The sequence below is a fragment of the Pleurodeles waltl genome, unplaced genomic scaffold (assembly GCF_031143425.1).
Source record: "Pleurodeles waltl isolate 20211129_DDA unplaced genomic scaffold, aPleWal1.hap1.20221129 scaffold_69, whole genome shotgun sequence".
NCBI lineage: Eukaryota > Metazoa > Chordata > Amphibia > Caudata > Salamandridae > Pleurodeles > Pleurodeles waltl.
The window spans coordinates 1,583,321-1,609,438 of NW_027150390.1; the positions used below are offsets into that span (position 1 = coordinate 1,583,321).

At 46.8% G+C, this 26,118-nt stretch overlaps 7 non-coding genes across 7 annotated transcripts; all 7 read right to left on the reverse strand.

The window, feature by feature from the left end:
- Nucleotides 1–1,904: 1,904 nt before the first annotated feature.
- On the reverse strand, nucleotides 1,905–1,976 carry TRNAG-UCC (transfer RNA glycine (anticodon UCC)). Its single transcript has one exon. It is a non-coding gene; the product is annotated as a tRNA-Gly (tRNA).
- A 1,532-nt stretch (nucleotides 1,977–3,508) lies between these two features.
- TRNAG-UCC (transfer RNA glycine (anticodon UCC)) lies at nucleotides 3,509–3,580 on the reverse strand. The gene has a single exon. It is a non-coding gene; the product is annotated as a tRNA-Gly (tRNA).
- Nucleotides 3,581–11,379: 7,799 nt separating this feature from the next.
- Nucleotides 11,380–11,451, reverse strand: TRNAG-UCC (transfer RNA glycine (anticodon UCC)). Its single transcript has one exon. It is a non-coding gene; the product is annotated as a tRNA-Gly (tRNA).
- Nucleotides 11,452–14,577: 3,126 nt separating this feature from the next.
- TRNAG-UCC (transfer RNA glycine (anticodon UCC)) lies at nucleotides 14,578–14,649 on the reverse strand. Its single transcript has one exon. It is a non-coding gene; the product is annotated as a tRNA-Gly (tRNA).
- A 1,521-nt stretch (nucleotides 14,650–16,170) lies between these two features.
- On the reverse strand, nucleotides 16,171–16,242 carry TRNAG-UCC (transfer RNA glycine (anticodon UCC)). The gene has a single exon. It is a non-coding gene; the product is annotated as a tRNA-Gly (tRNA).
- A 3,115-nt stretch (nucleotides 16,243–19,357) lies between these two features.
- Nucleotides 19,358–19,429, reverse strand: TRNAG-UCC (transfer RNA glycine (anticodon UCC)). The gene has a single exon. It is a non-coding gene; the product is annotated as a tRNA-Gly (tRNA).
- A 1,532-nt stretch (nucleotides 19,430–20,961) lies between these two features.
- Nucleotides 20,962–21,033, reverse strand: TRNAG-UCC (transfer RNA glycine (anticodon UCC)). The gene has a single exon. It is a non-coding gene; the product is annotated as a tRNA-Gly (tRNA).
- Between the last annotated feature and the right edge of the window lie 5,085 nt (nucleotides 21,034–26,118).

Genomic DNA, 26,118 nt, shown 5'->3' on the forward strand with positions numbered 1-26,118 from the left:
GAGATATTGACCTGAAACACTTTTTACTGCAGAGATGCTGCAGTTCTAAAGGCTGGTCGGGCAGAAGGGCTTAGCCGTTTCATTGCCTGCCCCCCTGCAGCCCATTTATTACCAGCAGTTGTGAGTGGTGACTGCTGTTTGTAAAATATAAAAATTTCAGGACATAGAAAGTCGCAGACAGGGCTTTTGGGATGCCTGCCTATGTCTTTGTTTATTATTTATCTAATAGCTGAGTAATCTGGTCAAGATATTTCTCTTTTTTTTAACATATTGCGTTAGAATAGCTACAGCTTGCTTAATGTATAAATATTAGCACTGCGTTGGCTGGGAATCGAACCCGGGTCAACTGCTTGGAAGGCAGCTATGCTCACCACTATACCACCAACGCTCCATGGCATATGTTTTTTTTAAACTCTAGACATCACAACCCTGAGTTCAATGACTATATTGCACCAGTATCAGAGGTATTTTTGGTTTACAGACCAACATGAAAATCAGGAAAAAAGTTCTTGCAACTGCTAAGGAACTGGAGATTGAAACCAATGCAAAAGCTGCGCAGAAAAGGAGAAAGGGAAAGCAGCAGTTCAAATCATTGAAATAAGCATATATTGGCAGCAAGCGAAAAACAGCAGGGTAGAGAAAGAAAACAGCTCCACGAAATTCACAGGAGATTGATAATAGCAGGACAAAAAAAGGGAATAATAACGTTCCAAGCAGCCTCAGAAAGAAGTGCGAGGGTCCCATCTTTCGTTAATGGTCATAACTGTGCATCATTTCCTTTGAAGTGTAGGGTTGATTCTCTGACCATCTGTCTCCCTGACTTTGAGCAGAGAGTTGAGCAGTCTCTTCCCACAAAAAGCTGGCACAAGCCTGCTGTTTTCCGCTCTGGCAGCGTGGAAACGAGAGAGTGGTCCTCACAAGAAAAAAAATCAATCCATGCTAGCAGAGGATGGTTTCGATCCATCGACCTCTGGGTTATGGGCCCAGCACGCTTCCGCTGCGCCACTCTGCTTCCTGTTCAAAATGCTGTGGTTATGCAGATCAGGAGCCTTCAGAGGAGTGGCATGGGATCGCTGGAGCTATTCTGGCAGGGCTCTCACCTCATTTGCCTAAGAATGTCACAAGGCATGCTGGGTGCAGAAAATCTTCGCCTTCCCCTCTCACAGTCAGTCATAGGGGAAAGTCAAGGCCCTCTCAGTCACTAGCCATGTCACGCCTTTGTCAAGACAGAAGCACCCCCACCCGCTCCTTCTCTGTGATCCTGCGCTACAATGCTCAGGTTTTGGCCTTACCTGGGAGCCAGAGGTGCACCCGGTGAGGGCTTGCCAGGTATGAGCGTTCGGGACGTGAGTGGACTTAGGACTGGAAGTTCTGTCCATTCGAAGCAGCCAACCTTCCTGCTGCAGACAGGGGCTGTTCCCTTGGGTTTCTTTCACCTTGCTCTCGGATAAATTTGGTTGTATGCTGCAGTTGCCTGCGATGACTACAAGGTGGCGCTGCTTTCAGGTAAGAGCACAAATATGCAGAAAATGTTGGGGACTTTTGCCACATTTATCGGTGGTGTGTCTCGCACATTTTTTCCAGGGGAGAGATATTGACCTGAAGCACTTTTTACTGCAGAGATGCTGCAGTTCTAAAGGCTGGTCGGGCAGAAGGGCTTAGCCGTTTCATTGCCTGCCCCCCTGCAGCCCATTTATTACCAGCAGTTGTGAGTGGTGACTGCTGTTTGTAAAATATAAAAATTTCAGGACATAGAAAGTCGCAGACAGGGCTTTTGGGATGCCTGCCTATGTCTTTGTTTATTATTTATCTAATAGCTGAGTAATCTGGTCAAGATATTTCTCTTTTTTTTAACATATTGCGTTAGAATAGCTACAGCTTGCTTAATGTATAAATATTAGCACTGCGTTGGCCGGGAATCGAACCCGGGTCAACTGCTTGGAAGGCAGCTATGCTCACCACTATACCACCAACGCTCCATGGCGTATGTTTTTTTTAAACTCTAGACATCACAACCCTGAGTTCAATGACTATATTGCACCAGTATCAGAGGTATTTTTGGTTTACAGACCAACATGAAAATCAGGAAAAAAGTTCTTGCAACTGCTAAGGAACTGGAGATTGAAACCAATGCAAAAGCTGCGCAGAAAAGGAGAAAGGGAAAGCAGCAGTTCAAATCATTGAAATAAGCATATATTGGCAGCAAGGGAAAAACAGCAGGGTAGAGAAAGAAAACAGCTCCACGAAATTCACAGGAGATTGATAATAGCAGGACAAAAAAAGGGAATAATAACGTTCCAAGCAGCCTCAGAAAGAAGTGCGAGGGTCCCATCTTTCGTTAATGGTCATAACTGTGCATCATTTCCTTTGAAGTGTAGGGTTGATTCTCTGACCATCTGTCTCCCTGACTTTGAGCAGAGACCGAAAGTTGAGCAGTCTCTTCCCACAAAAAGCTGGCACAAGCCTGCTGTTTTCCGCTCTGGCAGCGTGGAAACGAGAGAGTGCTCCTCACAAGAAAAAAAATCAATCCATGCTAGCAGAGGATGGTTTCGATCCATCGACCTCTGGCTTATGGGCCCAGCACGCTTCCGCTGCGCCACTCTGCTTCCTGCTCAAAATGCTGTGGTTATGCAGATCAGGAGCCTTCAGAGGAGTGGCATAGGATTGCTGGAGCTATTCTGGCAGGGCTCTCACCTCATTTGCCTAAGAATGTCACAAGGCATGCTGGGTGCAGAAAATCTTCGTCTTCCCCTCTCACAGTCAGTCATAGGGGAAAGTCAAGGCCCTCTCAGTCACTAGCCATGTCACGCCTTTGTCAAGACAGAAGCACCCCCACCCGCTCCTTCTCTGTGATCCTGCGCTACAATGCTCAGGTTTTGGCCTTACCTGGGAGCCAGAGGTGCACCCGGTGACGGCTTGCCCGGTATGAGCGTTTGGGAGGGTTCGGGACGTGAGTGGACTTAGGACTGGAAGTTCTGTCCATTCGAAGCAGCCAACCTTCCTGCTGCAGACAGGGGCTGTTCCCTTGGGTTTCTTTCACCTTGCTCTCGGATAAATTTGGTTGTATGCTGCATTTGCCTGCGATGACTACAAGGTGGCGCTGCTTTCAGGTAAGAGCACAAATATGCAGAAAATGTTGGGGACTTTTGCCACATTTATCGGTGGTGGGTCTCGCACATTTTTTCCAGGGGAGAGATATTGACCTGAAACACTTTTTACTGCAGAGATGCTGCAGTTCTAAAGGCTGGTCGGGCAGAAGGGCTTAGCCGTTTCATTGCCTGCCCCCCTGCAGCCCATTTATTACCAGCAGTTGTGAGTGGTGACTGCTGTTTGTAAAATATAAAAATTTCAGGACATAGAAAGTCGCAAACGGGGCTTTTGGGATGCCTGCCTATGTCTTTGTTTATTATTTATCTAATAGCTGAGTAATCTGGTCAAGATATTTCTCTTTTTTTTAACATATTGCGTTAGAATAGCTACAGCTTGCTTAATGTATAAATATTAGCACTGCGTTGGCCGGGAATCGAACCCGGGTCAACTGCTTGGAAGGCAGCTATGCTCACCACTATACCACCAACGCTCCGTGGCATATGTTTTTTTTAAACTCTAGACATCACAACCCTGAGTTCAATGACTATATTGCACCAGTATCAGAGGTATTTTTGGTTTACAGACCAACATGAAAATCAGGAAAAAAGTTCTTGCAACTGCTAAGGAACTGGAGATTGAGAAAGAAAACAGCTCCACGAAATTCACAGGAGATTGATAATAGCAGGACAAAAAAAGGGAATAATAACGTTCCAAGCAGCCTCAGAAAGAAGTGCGAGGGTCCCATCTTTCGATAATGTTCATAACTGTACATCATTTCCTTTGAAGTGTAGGGTTGATTCTCTGACCATCTGTCTCCCTGACTTTGAGCAGAGACCGATAGTTGAGCAGTCTCTTCCCACAAAAAGCTGGCACAAGCCTGCTGTTTTCCGCTCTGGCAGCGTGGAAACGAGAGAGTGGTCCTCACAAGAAAAAAAATCAATCCATGCTAGCAGAGGATGGTTTCGATCCATTGACCTCTGGGTTATGGGCCCAGCACGCTTCCGCTGCGCCACTCTGCTTCCTGCTCAAAATGCTGTGGTTATGCAGATCAGGAGCCTTCAGAGGAGTGGCATGGGATTGCTGGAGCTATTCTGGCAGGGCTCTCACCTCATTTGCCTAAGAATGTCACAAGGCATGCTGGGTGCAGAAAATCTTCGCCTTCCCCTCTCACAGTCAGTCATAGGGGAAAGTCAAGGCCCTCTCAGTCACTAGCCATGTCACGCCTTTGTCAAGACAGAAGCACCCCCACCCGCTCCTTCTCTGTGATCCTGCGCTACAATGCTCAGGTTTTGGCCTTACCTGGGAGCCAGAGGTGCACCCGGTGAGGGCGAGAGTTTGGGAGCGTTTGGGACGTGAGTGGACTTAGGACTGGAAGTTCTGTCCATTCGAAGCAGCCAACCTTCCTGCTGCAGACAGGGGCTGTCCCCTTGGGTTTCTTTCACCTTGCTCTCGGATAAATTTGGTTGTATGCTGCAGTTGCCTGCGATGACTACAAGGTGGCGCTGCTTTCAGGTAAGAGCACAAATATGCAGAAAATGTTGGGGACTTTTGCCACATTTATCGGTGGTGGGTCTCGCACATTTTTTCCAGGGGAGAGATATTGACCTGAAACACTTTTTACTGCAGAGATGCTGCAGTTCTAAAGGCTGGTCGGGCAGAAGGGCTTAGCCGTTTCATTGCCTGCCCCCCTGCAGCCCATTTATTACCAGCAGTTGTGAGTGGTGACTGCTGTTTGTAAAATATAAAAATTTCAGGACATAGAAAGTCGCAGACGGGGCTTTTGGGATGCCTGCCTATGTCTTTGTTTATTATTTATCTAATAGCTGAGTAATCTGGTCAAGATATTTCTCTTTTTTTTAACATATTGCGTTAGAATAGCTACAGCTTGCTTAATGTATAAATATTAGCACTGCGTTGGCCGGGAATCGAACCCAGGTCAACTGCTTGGAAGGCAGCTATGCTCACCACTATACCACCAACTCTCCGTGGCATATGTTTTTTTTAAACTCTAGACATCACAACCCTGAGTTCAATGACTATATTGCACCAGTATCAGAGGTATTTTTGGTTTGCAGACCAACATGAAAATCAGGAAAAAAGTTCTTGCAACTGCTAAGGAACTGGAGATTGAAACCAATGCAAAAGCTGCGCAGAAAAGGAGAAAGGGAAAGCAGCAGTTCAAATCATTGAAATAAGCATATATTGGCAGCAAGGGAAAAACAGCAGGGTAGAGAAAGAAAACAGCTCCACGAAATTCACAGGAGATTGATAATAGCAGGACAAAAAAAGGGAATAATAACGTTCCAAGCAGGCTCAGAAAGAAGTGCGAGGGTCCCATCTTTCTTTAATGGTCATAACTGTGCATCATTTCCTTTGAAGTGTAGGGTTGATTCTCTGACCATCTGTCTCCCTGACTTTGAGCAGAGACCGATAGTTGAGCAGTCTCTTCCCACAAAAAGCTGGCACAAGCCTGCTTTTTTCCGCTCTGGCAGCGTGGAAACGAGAGAGTGGTCCTCACAAGAAAAAAAATCAATCCATACTAGCAGAGGATGGTTTCGATCCATCGACCTCTGGGTTATGGGCCCAGCACGCTTCCGCTGCGCCACTCTGCTTCCTGTTCAAAATGCTGTGGTTATGCAGATCAGGAGCCTTCAGAGGAGTGGCATGGGATCGCTGGAGCTATTCTGGCAGGGCTCTCACCTCATTTGCCTAAGAATGTCACAAGGCATGCTGGGTGCAGAAAATCTTCGCCTTCCCCTCTCACAGTCAGTCATAGGGGAAAGTCAAGGCCCTCTCAGTCACTAGCCATGTCACGCCTTTGTCAAGACAGAAGCACCCCCACCCGCTCCTTCTCTGTGATCCTGCGCTACCATGCTCAGGTTTTGGCCTTACCTGGGAGGCAGAGGTGCACCCGGTGAGGGCTTGCCCGGTATGAGCGTTCGGGACGTGAGTGGACTTAGGACTGGAAGTTCTGTCCATTCGAAGCAGCCAACCTTCCTGCTGCAGACAGGGGCTGTTCCCTTGGGTTTCTTTCACCTTGCTCTCGGATAAATTTGGTTGTATGCTGCAGTTGCCTGCGATGACTACAAGGTGGCGCTGCTTTCAGGTAAGAGCACAAATATGCAGAAAATGTTGGGGACTTTTGCCACATTTATCGGTGGTGGGTCTCGCACATTTTTTCCAGGGGAGAGATATTGACCTGAAACACTTTTTACTGCAGAGATGCTGCAGTTCTAAAGGCTGGTCGGGCAGAAGGGCTTAGCCGTTTCATTGCCTGCCCCCCTGCAGCCCATTTATTACCAGCAGTTGTGAGTGGTGACTGCTGTTTGTAAAATATAAAAATTTCAGGACATAGAAAGTCGCAGACGGGGCTTTTGGGATGCCTGCCTATGTCTTTGTTTATTATTTATCTAATAGCTGAGTAATCTGGTCAAGATATTTCTCTTTTTTTTAACATATTGCGTTAGAATAGCTACAGCTTGCTTAATGTATAAATATTAGCACTGCGTTGGCCGGGAATCGAAGCCGGGTCAACTGCTTGGAAGGCAGCTATGCTCACCACTATACCACCAACGCTCCGTGGCATATGTTTTTTTTAAACTCTAGACATCAAAACCCTGAGTTCAATGACTATATTGCACCAGTATCAGAGGTATTTTTGGTTTACAGACCAACATGAAAATCAGGAAAAAAGTTCTTGCAACTGCTAAGGAACTGGAGATTGAAACCAATGCAAAAGCTGCGCAGAAAAGGAGAAAGGGAAAGCAGCAGTTCAAATCATTGAAATAAGCATATATTGGCAGCAAGGGAAAAACAGCAGGGTAGAGAAAGAAAACAGCTCCACGAAATTCACAGGAGATTATTAATAGCAGGACAAAAAAAGGGAATAATAACGTTCCAAGCAGCCTCAGAAAGAAGTGCGAGGGTCCCATCTTTCGTTAATGGTCATAACTGTGCATCATTTCCTTTGAAGTGTAGGGTTGATTCTCTGACCATCTGTCTCCCTGACTTTGAGCAGAGACCGATAGTTGAGCAGTCTCTTCCCACAAAAAGCTGGCACAAGCCTGCTGTTTTCCGCTCTGGCAGCGTGGAAACGAGAGAGTGGTTCTCACAAAAAAAAAAATCAATCCATGCTAGCAGAGGATGGTTTCGATCCATCGACCTCTGGGTTATGGGCCCAGCACACTTCCGCTGCGCCACTCTGCTTCCTGCTCAAAATGCTGTGGTTATGCAGATCAGGAGCCTTCAGAGGAGTGGCATGGGATTGCTGGAGCTATTCTGGCAGGGCTCTCACCTCATCTGCCTAAGAATGTCACAAGGCATGCTGGGTGCAGAAAATCTTCGCCTTCCCCTCTCACAGTCAGTCATAGGGGAAAGTCAAGGCCCTCTCAGTCACTAGCCATGTCACGCCTTTGTCAAGACAGAAGCACCCCCACCCGCTCCTTCTCTGTGATCCTGCGCTACAATGCTCAGGTTTTGGCCTTACCTGGGAGCCAGAGGTGCACCCGGTGAGGGCTTGCCCGTATGAGTGTTTGGGAGCGTTCGGGACGTGAGTGGATTTAGGACTGGAAGTTCTGTCCATTCGAAGCAGCCAACCTTCCTGCTGCAGACAGGGGCTGTCCCCTTGGGTTTCTTTCACCTTGCTCTCGGATAAATTTGGTTGTATGCTGCAGTTGCCTGCGATGACTACAAGGTGGCGCTGCTTTCAGGTAAGAGCACAAATATGCAGAAAATGTTGGGGACTTTTGCCACATTTATCGGTGGTGTGTCTCGCTCATTTTTTCCAGGGGAGAGATATTGACCTGAAGCACTTTTTACTGCAGAGATGCTGCAGTTCTAAAGGCTGGTCGGGCAGAAGGGCTTAGCCGTTTCATTGCCTGCCCCCCTGCAGCCCATTTATTACCAGCAGTTGTGAGTGGTGACTGCTGTTTGTAAAATATAAGAATTTCAGGACATAGAAAGTCGCAGACAGGGCTTTTGGGATGCCTGCCTATGTCTTTGTTTATTATTTATCTAATAGCTGAGTAATCTGGTCAAGATATTTCTCTTTTTTTTAACATATTGCGTTAGAATAGCTACAGCTTGCTTAATGTATAAATATTAGCACTGCGTTGGCTGGGAATCGAACCCGGGTCAACTGCTTGGAAGGCAGCTATGCTCACCACTATACCACCAACGCTCCATGGCATATGTTTTTTTTAAACTCTAGACATCACAACCCTGAGTTCAATGACTATATTGCACCAGTATCAGAGGTATTTTTGGTTTACAGACCAACATGAAAATCAGGAAAAAAGTTCTTGCAACTGCTAAGGAACTGGAGATTGAAACCAATGCAAAAGCTGCGCAGAAAAGGAGAAAGGGAAAGCAGCAGTTCAAATCATTGAAATAAGCATATATTGGCAGCAAGCGAAAAACAGCAGGGTAGAGAAAGAAAACAGCTCCACGAAATTCACAGGAGATTGATAATAGCAGGACAAAAAAAGGGAATAATAACGTTCCAAGCAGCCTCAGAAAGAAGTGCGAGGGTCCCATCTTTCGTTAATGGTCATAACTGTGCATCATTTCCTTTGAAGTGTAGGGTTGATTCTCTGACCATCTGTCTCCCTGACTTTGAGCAGAGAGTTGAGCAGTCTCTTCCCACAAAAAGCTGGCACAAGCCTGCTGTTTTCCGCTCTGGCAGCGTGGAAACGAGAGAGTGGTCCTCACAAGAAAAAAAATCAATCCATGCTAGCAGAGGATGGTTTCGATCCATCGACCTCTGGGTTATGGGCCCAGCACGCTTCCGCTGCGCCACTCTGCTTCCTGTTCAAAATGCTGTGGTTATGCAGATCAGGAGCCTTCAGAGGAGTGGCATGGGATCGCTGGAGCTATTCTGGCAGGGCTCTCACCTCATTTGCCTAAGAATTTCACAAGGCATGCTGGGTGCAGAAAATCTTCGCCTTCCCCTCTCACAGTCAGTCATAGGGGAAAGTCAAGGCCCTCTCAGTCACTAGCCATGTCACGCCTTTGTCAAGACAGAAGCACCCCCACCCGCTCCTTCTCTGTGATCCTGCGCTACAATGCTCAGGTTTTGGCCTTACCTGGGAGCCAGAGGTGCACCCGGTGAGGGCTTGCCAAGTATGAGCGTTCGGGACGTGAGTGGACTTAGGACTGGAAGTTCTGTCCATTCGAAGCAGCCAACCTTCCTGCTGCAGACAGGGGCTGTCCCCTTGGGTTTCTTTCACCTTGCTCTCGGATACATTTGGTTGTATGCTGCAGTTGCCTGCGATGACTACAAGGTGGCGCTGCTTTCAGGTAAGAGCACAAATATGCAGAAAATATTGTGGACTTTTGCCACATTTATCGGTGGTGTGTCTCGCACATTTTTTCCAGGGGAGAGATATTGACCTGAAGCACTTTTTACTGCAGAGATGCTGCAGTTCTAAAGGCTGGTCGGGCAGAAGGGCTTAGCCGTTTCATTGCCTGCCCCCCTGCAGCCCATTTATTACCAGCAGTTGTGAGTGGTGACTGCTGTTTGTAAAATATAAAAATTTCAGGACATAGAAAGTCGCAGACAGGGCTTTTGGGATGCCTGCCTATGTCTTTGTTTATTATTTATCTAATAGCTGAGTAATCTGGTCAAGATATTTCTCTTTTTTTTAACATATTGCGTTAGAATAGCTACAGCTTGCTTAATGTATAAATATTAGCACTGCGTTGGCTGGGAATCGAACCCGGGTCAACTGCTTGGAATGCAGCTATGCTCCCCACTATACCACCAACGCTCCATGGCATATGTTTTTTTTAAACTCTAGACATCAGAACCCTGAGTTCAATGACTATATTGCACCAGTATCAGAGGTATTTTTGGTTTACAGACCAACATGAAAATCAGGAAAAAAGTTCTTGCAACTGCTAAGGAACTGGAGATTGAAACCAATGCAAAAGCTGCGCAGAAAAGGAGAAAGGGAAAGCAGCAGTTCAAATCATTGAAATAAGCATATATTGGAAGCAAGGGAAAAACAGCAGGGTAGAGAAAGAAAACAGCTCCACGAAATTCACAGGAGATTGATAATAGCAGGACAAAAAAAGGGAATAATAACGTTCCAAGCAGCCTCAGAAAGAAGTGCGAGGGTCCCATCTTTCGTTAATGGTCATAACTGTGCATCATTTCCTTTGAAGTGTAGGGTTGATTCTCTGACCATCTGTCTCCCTGACTTTGAGCAGAGACCGAAAGTTGAGCAGTCTCTTCCCACAAAAAGCTGGCACAAGCCTGCTGTTTTCCGCTCTGGCAGCGTGGAAACGAGAGAGTGCTCCTCACAAGAAAAAAAATCAATCCATGCTAGCAGAGGATGGTTTCGATCCATCGACCTCTGGCTTATGGGCCCAGCACGCTTCCGCTGCGACACTCTGCTTCCTGCTCCAAATGCTGTGGTTATGCAGATCAGGAGCCTTCAGAGGAGTGGCATGGGATCGCTGGAGCTATTCTGGCAGGGCTCTCACCTCATTTGCCTAAGAATGTCACAAGGCATGCTGGGTGCAGAAAATCTTCGTCTTCCCCTCTCACAGTCAGTCATAGGGGAAAGTCAAGGCCCTCTCAGTCACTAGCCATGTCACGCCTTTGTCAAGACAGAAGCACCCCCACCCGCTTCTTCTCTGTGATCCTGCGCTACAATGCTCAGGTTTTGGCCTTACCTGGGAGCCAGAGGTGCACCCGGTGAGGGCTTGCCAAGTATGAGCGTTCGGGACGTGAGTGGACTTAGGACTGGAAGTTCTGTCCATTCGAAGCAGCCAACCTTCCTGCTGCAGACAGGGGCTGTTCCCTTGGGTTTCTTTCACCTTGCTCTCGGATAAATTTGGTTGTATGCTGCATTTGCCTGCGATGACTACAAGGTGGCGCTGCTTTCAGGTAAGAGCACAAATATGCAGAAAATGTTGGGGACTTTTGCCACATTTATCGGTGGTGGGTCTCGCACATTTTTTCCAGGGGAGAGATATTGACCTGAAACACTTTTTACTGCAGAGATGCTGCAGTTCTAAAGGCTGGTCGGGCAGAAGGGCTTAGCCGTTTCATTGCCTGCCCCCCTGCAGCCCATTTATTACCAGCAGTTGTGAGTGGTGACTGCTGTTTGTAAAATATAAAAATTTCAGGACATAGAAAGTCGCAAACGGGGCTTTTGGGATGCCTGCCTATGTCTTTGTTTATTATTTATCTAATAGCTGAGTAATCTGGTCAAGATATTTCTCTTTTTTTTAACATATTGCGTTAGAATAGCTACAGCTTGCTTAATGTATAAATATTAGCACTGCGTTGGCCGGGAATCGAACCCGGGTCAACTGCTTGGAAGGCAGCTATGCTCACCACTATACCACCAACGCTCCGTGGCATATGTTTTTTTTAAACTCTAGACATCACAACCCTGAGTTCAATGACTATATTGCACCAGTATCAGAGGTATTTTTGGTTTACAGACCAACATGAAAATCAGGAAAAAAGTTCTTGCAACTGCTAAGGAACTGGAGATTGAAACCAATGCAAAAGCTGCGCAGAAAAGGAGAAAGGGAAAGCAGCAGTTCAAATCATTGAAATAAGCATATATTGGCAGCAAGGGAAAAACAGCAGGGTAGAGAAAGAAAACAGCTCCACGAAATTCACAGGAGATTGATAATAGCAGGACAAAAAAAGGGAATAATAACGTTCCAAGCAGGCTCAGAAAGAAGTGCGAGGGTCCCATCTTTCTTTAATGGTCATAACTGTGCATCATTTCCTTTGAAGTGTAGGGTTGATTCTCTGACCATCTGTCTCCCTGACTTTGAGCAGAGACCGATAGTTGAGCAGTCTATTCCCACAAAAAGCTGGCACAAGCCTGCTGTTTTCCACTTTGGCAGCGTGGAAACGAGAGAGTGGTCCTCACAAGAAAAAAAATCAATCCATGCTAGCAGAGGATGGTTTCGATCCATCGACCTCTGGGTTATGGGCCCAGCACGCTTCCGCTGCGCCACTCTGCTTCCTGTTCAAAATGCTGTGGTTATGCAGATCAGGAGCCTTCAGAGGAGTGGCATGGGATCGCTGGAGCTATTCTGGCAGGGCTCTCACCTCATTTGCCTAAGAATGTCACAAGGCATGCTGGGTGCAGAAAATCTTCGCCTTCCCCTCTCACAGTCAGTCATAGGGGAAAGTCAAGGCCCTCTCAGTCACTAGCCATGTCACGCCTTTGTCAAGACAGAAGCACCCCCACCCGCTCCTTCTCTGTGATCCTGCGCTACCATGCTCAGGTTTTGGCCTTACCTGGGAGCCAGAGGTGCACCCGGTGAGGGCTTGCCCGGTATGAGCGTTCGGGACGTGAGTGGACTTAGGACTGGAAGTTCTGTCCATTCGAAGCAGCCAACCTTCCTGCTGCAGACAGGGGCTGTTCCCTTGGGTTTCTTTCTCCTTGCTCTCCGATAAATTTGGTTGTATGCTGCAGTTGCCTGCGATGACTACAAGGTGGCGCTGCTTTCAGGTAAGAGCACAAATATGCAGAAAATGTTGGGGACTTGTGCCACATTTATCGGTGGTGGGTCTCGCACATTTTTTCCAGGGGAGAGATATTGACCTGAAACACTTTTTACTGCAGAGATGCTGCAGTTCTAAAGGCTGGTCGGGCAGAAGGGCTTAGCCGTTTCATTGCCTGCCCCCCTGCAGCCCATTTATTACCAGCAGTTGTGAGTGGTGACTGCTGTTTGTAAAATATAAAAATTTCAGGACATAGAAAGTCGCAGACGGGGCTTTTGGGATGCCTGCCTATGTCTTTGTTTATTATTTATCTAATAGCTGAGTAATCTGGTCAAGATATTTCTCTTTTTTTTAACATATTGCGTTAGAATAGCTACAGCTTGCTTAATGTATAAATATTAGCACTGCGTTGGCCGGGAATCGAACCCGGGTCAACTGCTTGGAAGGCAGCTATGCTCAACACTATACCACCAACGCTCCGTGGCATATGTTTTTTTTAAACTCTAGACATCAAAACCCTGAGTTTAATGACTATATTGCACCAGTATCAGAGGTATTTTTGGTTTACAGACCAACATGAAAATCAGGAAAAAAGTTCTTGCAACTGCTAAGGAACTGGAGATTGAAACCAATGCAAAAGCTGCGCAGAAAAGGAGAAAGGGAAAGCAGCAGTTCAAATCATTGAAATAAGCATATATTGGCAGCAAGGGAAAAACAGCAGGGTAGAGAAAGAAAACAGCTCCACGAAATTCACAGGAGATTGATAATAGCAGGAAAAAAAAAGGGAATAATAACGTTCCAAGCAGCCTCAGAAAGAAGTGCGAGGGTCCCATCTTTCGTTAATGGTCATAACTGTACATCATTTCCTTTGAAGTGTAGGGTTGATTCTCTGACCATCTGTCTCCCTGACTTTGAGCAGAGACCGATAGTTGAGCAGTCTCTTCCCACAAAAAGCTGGCACAAGCCTGCTGTTTTCCGCTCTGGCAGCGTGGAAACGAGAGAGTGGTCCTCACAAGAAAAAAAATCAATCCATGCTAGCAGAGGATGGTTTCGATCCATTGACCTCTGGGTTATGGGCCCAGCACGCTTCCGCTGCGCCACTCTGCTTCCTGCTTAAAATGCTGTGGTTATGCAGATCAGGAGCCTTCAGAGGAGTGGCATGGGATTGCTGGAGCTATTCTGGCAGGGCTCTCACCTCATTTGCCTAAGAATGTCACAAGGCATGCTGGGTGCAGAAAATCTTCGCCTTCCCCTCTCACAGTCAGTCATAGGGGAAAGTCAAGGCCCTCTCAGTCACTAGCCATGTCACGCCTTTGTCAAGACAGAAGCACCCCCACCCGCTCCTTCTCTGTGATCCTGCGCTACAATGCTCAGGTTTTGGCCTTACCTGGGAGCCAGAGGTGCACCCGGTGAGGGCTTGCCCGGTATGAGAGTTTGGGAGCGTTCGGGACGTGAGTGGACTTAGGACTGGAAGTTCTGTCCATTCGAAGCAGCCAACCTTCCTGCTGCAGACAGGGGCTGTCCCCTTGGGTTTCTTTCACCTTGCTCTCGGATAAATTTGGTTGTATGCTGCAGTTGCCTGCGATGACTACAAGGTGGCGCTGCTTTCAGGTAAGAGCACAAATATGCAGAAAATGTTGGGGACTTTTGCCACATTTATCGGTGGTGGGTCTCGCACATTTTTTCCAGGGGAGAGATATTGACCTGAAACACTTTTTACTGCAGAGATGCTGCAGTTCTAAAGGCTGGTCGGGCAGAAGGGCTTAGCCGTTTCATTGCCTGCCCCCCTGCAGCCCATTTATTACCAGCAGTTGTGAGTGGTGACTGCTGTTTGTAAAATATAAAAATTTCAGGACATAGAAAGTCGCAGACGGGGCTTTTGGGATGCCTGCCTATGTCTTTGTTTATTATTTATCTAATAGCTGAGTAATCTGGTCAAGATATTTCTCTTTTTTTTAACATATTGCGTTAGAATAGCTACAGCTTGCTTAATGTATAAATATTAGCACTGCGTTGGCCGGGAATCGAACCCGGGTCAACTGCTTGGAAGGCAGCTATGCTCACCACTATACCACCAACGCTCCGTGGCATATGTTTTTTTTAAACTCTAGACATCACAACCCTGAGTTCAATGACTATATTGCACCAGTATCAGAGGTATTTTTGGTTTGCAGACCAACATGAAAATCAGGAAAAAAGTTCTTGCAACTGCTAAGGAACTGGAGATTGAAACCAATGCAAAAGCTGCGCAGAAAAGGAGAAAGGGAAAGCAGCAGTTCAAATCATTGAAATAAGCATATATTGGCAGCAAGGGAAAAACAGCAGGGTAGAGAAAGAAAACAGCTCCACGAAATTTACAGGACATTGATAATAGCAGGACCAAAAAAGGGAATAATAACGTTCCAAGCAGCCTCAGAAAGAAGTGCGAGGGTCCCATCTTTCGTTAATGGTCATAACTGTGCATCATTTCCTTTGAAGTGTAGGGTTGATTCTCTGACCATCTGTCTCCCTGACTTTGAGCAGAGACCGATAGTTGAGCAGTCTCTTCCCACAAAAAGCTGGCACAAGCCTGCTGTTTTCCGCTCTGGCAGCGTGGAAACGAGAGAGTGGTCCTCACAAGAAAAAAAATCAATCCATGCTAGCAGAGGAAGGTTTCGATCCATTGACCTCTGGGTTATGGGCCCAGCATGCTTCCGCTGCGCCACTCTGCTTCCTGCTGAAAATGCTGTGGTTATGCAGATCAGGAGCCTTCAGAGGAGTGGCATGGGATCGCTGGAGCTATTCTGGCAGGGCTCTCACCTCATTTGCCTAAGAATGTCACAAGGCATGCTGGGTGCAGAAACTCTTCGCCTTCCCCTCTCACAGTCAGTCATAGGGGAAAGTCAAGGCCCTCTCAGTCACTAGCCATGTCACGCCTTTGTCAAGACAGAAGCACCCCCACCCGCTCCTTCTCTGTGATCCTGCGCTACCATGCTCAGGTTTTGGCCTTACCTGGGAGCAGAGGTGCACCCGGTGAGGGCTTGCCCGGTATGAGCGTTCGGGACGTGAGTGGACTTAGGACTGGAAGTTCTGTCCATTCGAAGCAGCCAACCTTCCTGCTGCAGACAGGGGCTGTTCCCTTGGGTTTCTTTCACCTTGCTCTCGGATAAATTTGGTTGTATGCTGCAGTTGCCTGCGATGACTACAAGGTGGCGCTGCTTTCAGGTAAGAGCACAAATATGCAGAAAATGTTGGGGACTTTTGCCACATTTATCGGTGGTGGGTCTCGCACATTTTTTCCAGGGGAGAGATATTGACCTGAAACACTTTTTACTGCAGAGATGCTGCAGTTCTAAAGGCTGGTCGGGCAGAAGGGCTTAGCCGTTTCATTGCCTGCCCCCCTGCAGCCCATTTATTACCAGCAGTTGTGAGTGGTGACTGCTGTTTGTAAAATATAAAAATTTCAGGACATAGAAAGTCGCAGACGGGGCTTTTGGGATGCCTGCCTATGTCTTTGTTTATTATTTATCTAATAGCTGAGTAATCTGGTCAAGATATTTCTCTTTTTTTTAACATATTGCGTTAGAATAGCTACAGCTTGCTTAATGTATAAATATTAGCACTGCGTTGGCCGGGAATCGAACCCAGGTCAACTGCTTGGAAGGCAGCTATGCTCACCACTATACCACCAACGCTCCGTGGCATATGTTTTTTTTAAACTCTAGACATCACAACCCTGAGTTCAATGACTATATTGCACCAGTATCAGAGGTATTTTTGGTTTACAGACCAACATGAAAATCAGGAAAAAAGTTGTTGCAACTGCTAAGGAACTGGAGATTGAAACCAATGCAAAAGCTGCGCAGAAAAGGAGAAAGGGAAAGCAGCAGTTCAAATCATTGAAATAAGCATATATTGGCAGCAAGGGAAAAACAGCAGGGTAGAGAAAGAAAACAGCTCCACGAAATTCACAGGAGATTGATAATAGCAGGACAAAAAAAGGGAATAATAACGTTCCAAGCAGGCTCAGAAAGAAGTGCGAGGGTCCCATCTTTCTTTAATGGTCATAACTGTGCATCATTTCCTTTGAAGTGTAGGGTTGATTTTCTGACCATCTGTCTCCCTGACTTTGAGCAGAGACCGATAGTTTAGCAGTCTATTCCCACAAAAAGCTGGCACAAGCCTGCTGTTTTCCGCTCTGGCAGCGTGGAAACGAGAGAGTGGTCCTCACAAGAAAAAAAATCAATCCATGCTAGCAGAGGATGGTTTCGATCCATCGACCTCTGGGTTATGGGCCCAGCACGCTTCCGCTGCGCCACTCTGCTTCCTGTTCAAAATGCTGTGGTTATGCAGATCAGGAGCCTTCAGAGGAGTGGCATGGGATCGCTGGAGCTATTCTGGCAGGGCTCTCACCTCATTTGCCTAAGAATGTCACAAGGCATGCTGGGTGCAGAAAATCTTCGCCTTCCCCTCTCACAGTCAGTCATAGGGGAAAGTCAAGGCCCTCTCAGTCACTAGCCATGTCACGCCTTTGTCAAGACAGAAGCACCCCCACCCGCTCCTTCTCTGTGATCCTGCGCTACCATGCTCAGGTTTTGGCCTTACCTGGGAGCCAGAGGTGCACCCGGTGAGGGCTTGCCCGGTATGAGCGTTCGGGACGTGAGTGGACTTAGGACTGGAAGTTCTGTCCATTCGAAGCAGCCAACCTTCCTGCTGCAGACAGGGGCTGTTCCCTTGGGTTTCTTTCTCCTTGCTCTCGGATAAATTTGGTTGTATGCTGCAGTTGCCTGCGATGACTACAAGGTGGCGCTGCTTTCAGGTAAGAGCACAAATATGCAGAAAATGTTGGGGACTTTTGCCACATTTATCGGTGGTGGGTCTCGCACATTTTTTCCAGGGGAGAGATATTGACCTGAAACACTTTTTACTGCAGAGATGCTGCAGTTCTAAAGGCTGGTCGGGCAGAAGGGCTTAGCCGTTTCATTGCCTGCCCCCCTGCAGCCCATTTATTACCAGCAGTTGTGAGTGGTGACTGCTGTTTGTAAAATATAAAAATTTCAGGACATAGAAAGTCGCAGACGGGGCTTTTGGGATGCCTGCCTATGTCTTTGTTTATTATTTATCTAATAGCTGAGTAATCTGGTCAAGATATTTCTCTTTTTTTTTAACATATTGCGTTAGAATAGCTACAGCTTGCTTAATGTATAAATATTAGCACTGCGTTGGCCGGGAATCGTACCCAGGTCAACTGCTTGGAAGGGAGCTATGCTCACCACTATACCACCAACGCTCCGTGGCATATGTTTTTTTTAAACTCTAGACATCACAACCCTGAGTTCAATGACTATATTGCACCAGTATCAGAGGTATTTTTGGTTTACAGACCAACATGAAAATCAGGAAAAAAGTTCTTGCAACTGCTAAGGAACTGGAGATTGAAACCAATGCAAAAGCTGCGCAGAAAAGGAGAAAGGGAAAGCAGCAGTTCAAATCATTGAAATAAGCATATATTGGCAGCAAGGGAAAAACAGCAGGGTAGAGAAAGAAAACAGCTCCACGAAATTCACAGGAGATTGATAATAGCAGGACAAAAAAAGGGAATAATAACGTTCCAAGCAGGCTCAGAAAGAAGTGCGAGGGTCCCATCTTTCTTTAATGGTCATAACTGTGCATCATTTCCTTTGAAGTGTAGGGTTGATTCTCTGACCATCTGTCTCCCTGACTTTGAGCAGAGACCGATAGTTGAGCAGCCTCTTCCCACAAAAAGCTGGCACAAGCCTGCTGTTTTCCACTCTGGCAGCGTGGAAACGAGAGAGTGGTCCTCACAAGAAAAAAAATCAATCCATGCTAGCAGAGAATGGTTTCGATCCATCGACCTCTGGGTTATGGGCCCATCACGCTTCCGCTGCGCCACTCTGCTTCCTGTTCAAAATGCTGTGGTTATGCAGATCAGGAGCCTTCAGAGGAGTGGCATGGGATCGCTGGGCTATTCTGGCAGGGCTCTCACCTCATTTGCCTAAGAATGTCACAAGGCATGCTGGGTGCAGAAAATCTTCGCCTTCCCCTCTCACAGTCAGTCATAGGGGAAAGTCAAGGCCCTCTCAGTCACTAGCCATGTCACGCCTTTGTCAAGACAGAAGCACCCCCACCCGCTCCTTCTCTGTGATCCTGCGCTACCATGCTCAGGTTTTGGCCTTACCTGGGAGCCAGAGGTGCACCCGGTGAGGGCGAGCGTTTGGGAGCGTTCGGGACGTGAGTGGACTTAGGACTGGAAGTTCTGTCCATTCGAAGCAGCCAACCTTCCTGCTGCAGACAGGGGCTGTTCCATTGGTTTTTTTTCACCTTGCTCTCGGATAAATTTGGTTGTATGCTGCAGTTGCCTGCGATGACTACAAGGTGGCGCTGCTTTCAGGTAAGAGCACAAATATGCAGAAAATGTTGGGGACTTTTGCCACATTTATCGGTGGTGGGTCTCGCACATTTTTTCCAGGGGAGAGATATTGACCTGAAACACTTTTTACTGCAGAGATGCTGCAGTTCTAAAGGCTGGTCGGGCAGAAGGGCTTAGCCGTTTCATTGCCTGCCCCCCTGCAGCCCATTTATTACCAGCAGTTGTGAGTGGTGACTGCTGTTTGTAAAATATAACAATTTCAGGACATAGAAAGTCGCAGACAGGGCTTTTGTGATGCCTGCCTATGTCTTTATTTATTATTTATCTAATAGCTGAGTAATCTGGTCAAGATATTTCTCTTTTTTTTAACATATTGGGTTAGAATAGCTACAGCTTGCTTAATGTATAAATATTAGCTCTGCGTTGGCCGGGAATCGAACCCGGGTCAACTGCTTGGAAGGCAGCTATGCTCACCACTATACCACCAACGCTCCTTGGCATATGTTTTTTTTAAACTCTAGACATCACAACCCTGAGTTCAATGACTATATTGCACCAGTATCAGAGGTATTTTTGGTTTACAGACCAACATGAAAATCAGGAAAAAAGTTCTTGCAACTGCTAAGGAACTGGAGATTGAAACCAATGCAAAAGCTGCGCAGAAAAGGAGAAAGGGAAAGCAGCAGTTCAAATCATTGAAATAAGCATATATTGGCAGCAAGGGAAAAACAGCAGGGTAGAGAAAGAAAACAGCTCCACGAAATTCACAGGAGATTGATAATAGCAGGACAAAAAAAGGGAATAATAACGTTCCAAGCAGGCTCAGAAAGAAGTGCGAGGGTCCCATCTTTCTTTAATGGTCATAACTGTGCATCATTTCCTTTGAAGTGTAGGGTTGATTCTCTGACCATCTGTCTCCCTGACTTTGAGCAGAGACCGATAGTTGAGCAGTCTCTTCCCACAAAAAGCTGGCACAAGCCTGCTGTTTTCCGCTCTGGCAGCGTGGAAACGAGAGAGTGGTCCTCACAAGAAAAAAAATCAATCCATGCTAGCAGAGGATGGTTTCGATCCATCGACCTCTGGGTTATGGGCCCAGCACGCTTCCGCTGCGCCACTCTGCTTCCTGTTCAAAATGCTGTGGTTATGCAGATCAGGAGCCTTCAGAGGAGTGGCATGGGATCGCTGGAGCTATTCTGGCAGGGCTCTCACCTCATTTGCCTAAGAATGTCACAAGGCATGCTGGGTGCAGAAAATCTTCGCCTTCCCCTCTCACAGTCAGTCATAGGGGAAAGTCAAGGCCCTCTCAGTCACTAGCCATGTCACGCCTTTGTCAAGACAGAAGCACCCCCACCCGCTCCTTCTCTGTGATCCTGCGCTACAATGCTCAGGTTTTGGCCTTACCTGGGAGCCAGAGGTGCACCCGGTGAGGGCTTGCCGGGTATGAGCGTTTGGGAGCGTTCGGGACGTGAGTGGACTTAGGACTGGAAGTTCTTTCCATTCGAAGCAGCCAACCTTCCTGCTGCAGACAGGGGCTGTCCCCTTGGGTTTCTTTCACCTTGCTCTCGGATAAATTTGGTTGTATGCTGCAGTTGCCTGCGATGACTACAAGGTGGCGCTGCTTTCAGGTAAGAGCACAAATATGCAGAAAATGTTGGGGACTTTTGCCACATTTATCGGTGGTGGGTCTCGCACATTTTTTCCATGGGAGAGATATTGACCTGAAACACTTTTTACTGCAGAGATGCTGCAGTTCTAAAGGCTGGTCGGGCAGAAGGGCTTAGCCGTTTCATTGCCTGCCCCCCTGCAGCCCATTTATTACCAGCAGTTGTGAGTGGTGACTGCTGTTTGTAAAATATAAAAATTTCAGGACATAGAAAGTCGCAGACGGGGCTTTTGGGATGCCTGCATATGTCTTTGTTTATTATTTATCTAATAGCTGAGTAATCTGGTCAAGATATTTCTCTTTTTTTTAACATATTGCGTTAGAATAGCTACAGCTTGCTTAATGTATAAATATTAGCACTGTGTTGGCCGGGAATCGAACCCGGGTCAACTGCTTGGAAGGCAGCTATGCTCACCACTATACCACCAACACTCCGTGGCATATGTTTTTTTTAAACTCTAGACATCACAACCCTGAGTTCAATGACTATATTGCACCAGTATCAGAGGTATTTTTGGTGTACAGACCAACATGAAAATCAGGAAAAAAGTTCTTGCAACTGCTAAGGAACTGGAGATTGAAACCAATGCAAAAGCTGCGCAGAAAAGGAGAAAGGGAAAGCAGCAGTTCAAATCATTGAAATAAGCATATATTGGCAGCAAGGGAAAAACAGCAGGGTAGAGAAAGAAAACAGCTCCACGAAATTCACAGGAGATTGATAATAGCAGGACAAAAAAAGGGAATAATAACGTTCCAAGCAGGCTCAGAAAGAAGTGCGAGGGTCCCATCTTTCGTTAATGGTCATAACTGTGCATCATTTCCTTTGAAGTGTAGGGTTGATTCTCTGACCATCTGTCTCCCTGACTTTGAGCAGAGACCGATAGTTGAGCAGTCTCTTCCCACAAAAAGCTGGAACAAGCCTGCTGTTTTCCGCTCTGGCAGCGTGGAAACGAGAGAGTGGTCCTCACAAGAAAAACAATCAATCCATGCTAGCAGAGAATGGTTTCGATCCATCGACCTCTGGGTTATGGGCCTAGCACACTTCCGCTGCGCCACTCTGCTTCCTGTTCAAAATGCTGTGGTTATGCAGATCAGGAGCCTTCAGAGGAGTGGCATGGGATCGCTGGAGCTATTCTGGCAGGGCTCTCACCTCATTTGCCTAAGAATGTCACAAGGCATGCTGGGTGCAGAAAATCTTTGCCTTCCCCTCTCACAGTCAGTCATAGGGGAAAGTCAAGGCCCTCTCAGTCACTAGCCATGTCACGCCTTTGTCAAGACAGAAGCACCCCCACCCGCTCCTTCTCTGTGATCCTGCGCTACCATGCTCAGGTTTTGGCCTTACCTGGGAGCCAGAGGTGCACCCGGTGAGGGCTTGCCCGGTATGAGCGTTCGGGACGTGAGTGGACTTAGGACTGGAAGTTCTGTCCATTCGAAGCAGCCAACCTTCCTGCTGCAGACAGGGGCTGTTCCCTTGGGTTTCTTTCACCTTGCTCTCGGATAAATTTGGTTGTATGCTGCAGTTGCCTGCGATGACTACAAGGTGGCGCTGCTTTCAGGTAAGAGCACAAATATGCAGAAAATGTTGGGGACTTTTGCCACATTTATCGGTGGTGGGTCTCGCACATTTTTTCCAGGGGAGAGATATTGACCTGAAACACTTTTTACTGCAGAGATGCTGCAGTTCTAAAGGCTGGTCGGGCAGAAGGGCTTAGCCGTTTCATTGCCTGCCCCCCTGCAGCCCATTTATTACCAGCAGTTGTGAGTGGTGACTGCTGTTTGTAAAATATAAAAATTTCAGGACATAGAAAGTCGCAGACGGGGCTTTTGTGATGCCTGCCTATGTCTTTGTTTATTATTTATCTAATAGCTGAGTAATCTGGTCAAGATATTTCTCTTTTTTTTAACATATTGCGTTAGAATAGCTACAGCTTGCTTAATGTATAAATATTAGCACTGCGTTGGCTGGGAATCGAACCCGGGTCAACTGCTTGGAAGGCAGCTATGCTCACCACTATACCACCAACGCTCCGTGGCATATGTTTTTTTTAAACCTCTAGACATCACAATCCTGAGTTCACTGACTATATTGCACCAGTATCAGAGGTATTTTTGGTTTACAGACCAACATGAAAATCAGTAAAAAAGTTCTTGCAACTGCTAAGGAACTGGAGATTGAAACCAATGCAAAAGCTGCGCAGAAAAGGAGAAAGGGAAAGCAGCAGTTCAAATCATTGAAATAAGCATATATTGGCAGCAAGGGAAAAACAGCAGGGTAGAGAAAGAAAACAGCTCCACTAAATTCACAGGAGATTGATAATAGCAGGACAAAAAAAGGGAATAATAACGTTCCAAGCAGCCTCAGAAAGAAGTGCGAGGGTCCCATCTTTCGTTAATGGTCATAACTGTGCATCATTTCCTTTGAAGTGTAGGGTTGATTCTCTGACCATCTGTCTCCCTGACTTTGAGCAGAGACCGATAGTTGAGCAGTCTCTTCCCACAAAAAGCTGGCACAAGCCTGCTTTTTTCCGCTCTGGCAGCGTGGAAACGAGAGAGTGGTCCTCACAAGAAAAAAAATCAATCCATGCTAGCAGAGGATGGTTTTGATCCATCGACCTCTGGGTTATGGGCCCAGCACGCTTCCGCTGCGCCACTCTGCTTCCTGCTCAAAATGCTGTGGTTATGCAGATCAGGAGCCTTCAGAGGAGTGGCATGGGATCGCTGGAGCTATTCTGGCAGGGCTCTCACCTCATTTGCCTAAGAATGTCACAAGGCATGCTGGGTGCAGAAAATCTTCGCCTTCCCCTCTCACAGTCAGTCATAGGCGAAAGTCAAGGCCCTCTCAGTCACTAGCCATGTCACGCCTTTGTCAAGACAGAAGCACCCCCACCGCTCCTTCTCTGTGATCCTGCGCTACCATGCTCAGGTTTTGGCCTTACCTGGGAGCCAGAGGTGCACCAGGTGACGGCTTGCCTGGTATGAGCGTTCGGGACGTGAGTGGATTTAGGACTGGAAGTTCTGTCCATTCGAAGCAGCCAACCTTCCTGCTGCAGACAGGGGCTGTTCCCTTGGTTTTTTTTCACCTTGCTCTCTGATAAATTTGGTTGTATGCTGCAGTTGCCTGCGATGACTACAAGGTGGCGCTGCTTTCAGGTAAGAGCACAAATATGCAGAAAATGTTGGGGACTTTTGCCACATTTATCGGTGGTGGGTCTCGCACATTTTTTCCAGGGGAGAGATATTGACCTGAAACACTTTTTACTGCAGAGATGCTGCAGTTCTAAAGGCTGGTCGGGCAGAAGGGCTTAGCCGTTTCATTGCCTGCCCCCCTGCAGCCCATTTATTACCAGCAGTTGTGAGTGGTGACTGCTGTTTGTAAAATATAAAAATTTCAGGACATGGAAAGTCGCAGACGGGGCTTTTGGGATGCCTGCCTATGTCTTTGTTTATTATTTATCTAATAGCTGAGTAATCTGGTCAAGATATTTCTCTTTTTTTTAACATATTGCGTTAGAATAGCTACAGCTTGCTTAATGTATAAATATTAGCTCTGCTTTGGCCGGGAATCGAACCCAGGTCAACTGCTTGGAAGGCAGCTATGCTTACCACTATACCACCAACGCTCCTTGTCATATGTTTTTTTTAAACTCTAGACATCACAACCCTGAGTTCAATGACTATATTGCACCAGTATCAGAGGTATTTTTGGTTTACAGACCAACATGAAAATCAGGAAAAAAGTTCTTGCAACTGCTAAGGAACTGGAGATTGAAACCAATGCAAAAGCTGCGCAGAAAAGGAGAAAGGGAAAGCAGCAGTTCAAATCATTGAAATAAGCATATATTGGCAGCGTGTGAAAAACAGCAGGGTAGAGAAAGAAAACAGCTCCACGAAATTCACAGGAGATTGATAATAGCAGGACAAAAAAAGGGAATAATAACGTTCCAAGCAGGCTCAGAAAGAAGTGCGAGGGTCCCATCTTTCTTTAATGGTCATAACTGTGCATCATTTCCTTTGAAGTGTAGGGTTGATTCTCTGACCATCTGTCTCCCTGACTTTGAGCAGAGACCGATAGTTGAGCAGTCTCTTCCCACAAAAAGCTGGCACAAGCCTGCTGTTTTCTGCTCTGGCAGCGTGGAAACGAGAGAGTGGTCCTCACAAGAAAAAAAATCAATCCATGCTAGCAGAGGATGGTTTCGATCCATCGACCTCTGGGTTATGGGCCCAGCACGCTTCCGCTGCGCCACTCTGCTTCCTGTTCAAAATGCTGTGGTTATGCAGATCAGGAGCCTTCAGAGGAGTGGCATGGGATCGCTGGAGCTATTCTGGCAGGGCTCTCACCTCATTTGCCTAAGAATGTCACAAGGCATGCTGGGTGCAGAAAATCTTCGCCTTCCCCTCTCACAGTCAGTCATAGGGGAAAGTCAAGGCCCTCTCAGTCACTAGCCATGTCACGCCTTTGTCAAGACAGAAGCACCCCCACCCGCTCCTTCTCTGTGATCCTGCGCTACCATGCTCAGGTTTTGGCCTTACCTGGGAGCCAGAGGTGCACCCGGTGAGGGCGAGCGCTCGGGACGTGAGTGGACTTAGGACTGGAAGTTCTGTCCATTCGAAGCAGCCAACCTTCCTGCTGCAGACAGGGGCTGTTCCCTTGGGTTTCTTTCACCTTGCTCTCGGATAAATTTGGTTGTATGCTGCAGTTGCCTGCGATGACTACAAGGTGGCGCTGCTTTCAGGTAAGAGCACAAATATGCAGAAAATGTTGGGGACTTTTGCCACATTTATCAGTGGTGGGTCTCGCACATTTTTTCCAGGGGAGAGATATTGACCTGAAACACTTTTTACTGCAGAGATGCTGCAGTTCTAAAGGCTGGTCGGGCAGAAGGGCTTAGCCGTTTCATTGCCTGCCCCCCTGCAGCCCATTTATTACCAGCAGTTGTGAGTGGTGACTGCTGTTTGTAAAATATAAAAATTTCAGGACATAGAAAGTCGCAGACGGGGCTTTTGGGATGCCTGCCTATGTCTTTGTTTATTATTTATCTAATAGCTGAGTAATCTGGTCAAGATATTTATCTTTTTTTTAACATATTGCGTTAGAATAGCTACAGCTTGCTTAATGTATAAATATTAGCACTGCGTTCGCCAGGAATCGAACCCGGGTCAACTGCCTGGAAGGCAGCTATGCTCACCACTATACCACCAACGCTCCGTGGAATATGTTTTTTTTAAACTCTAGACATCACAACCCTGAGTTCAATGACTATATTGCACCAGTATCAGAGGTATTTTTGGTTTACAGACCAACATGAAAATCAGGAAAAAAGTTCTTGCAACTGCTAAGGAACTGGAGATTGAAACCAATGCAAAAGCTGCGCAGAAAAGGAGAAAGGGAAAGCAGCAGTTCAAATCATTGAAATAAGCATATATTGGCAGCAAGGGAAAAACAGCAGGGTAGAGAAAGAAAACAGCTCCACGAAATTCACAGGAGATTGATAATAGCAGGACAAAAAAAGGGAATAA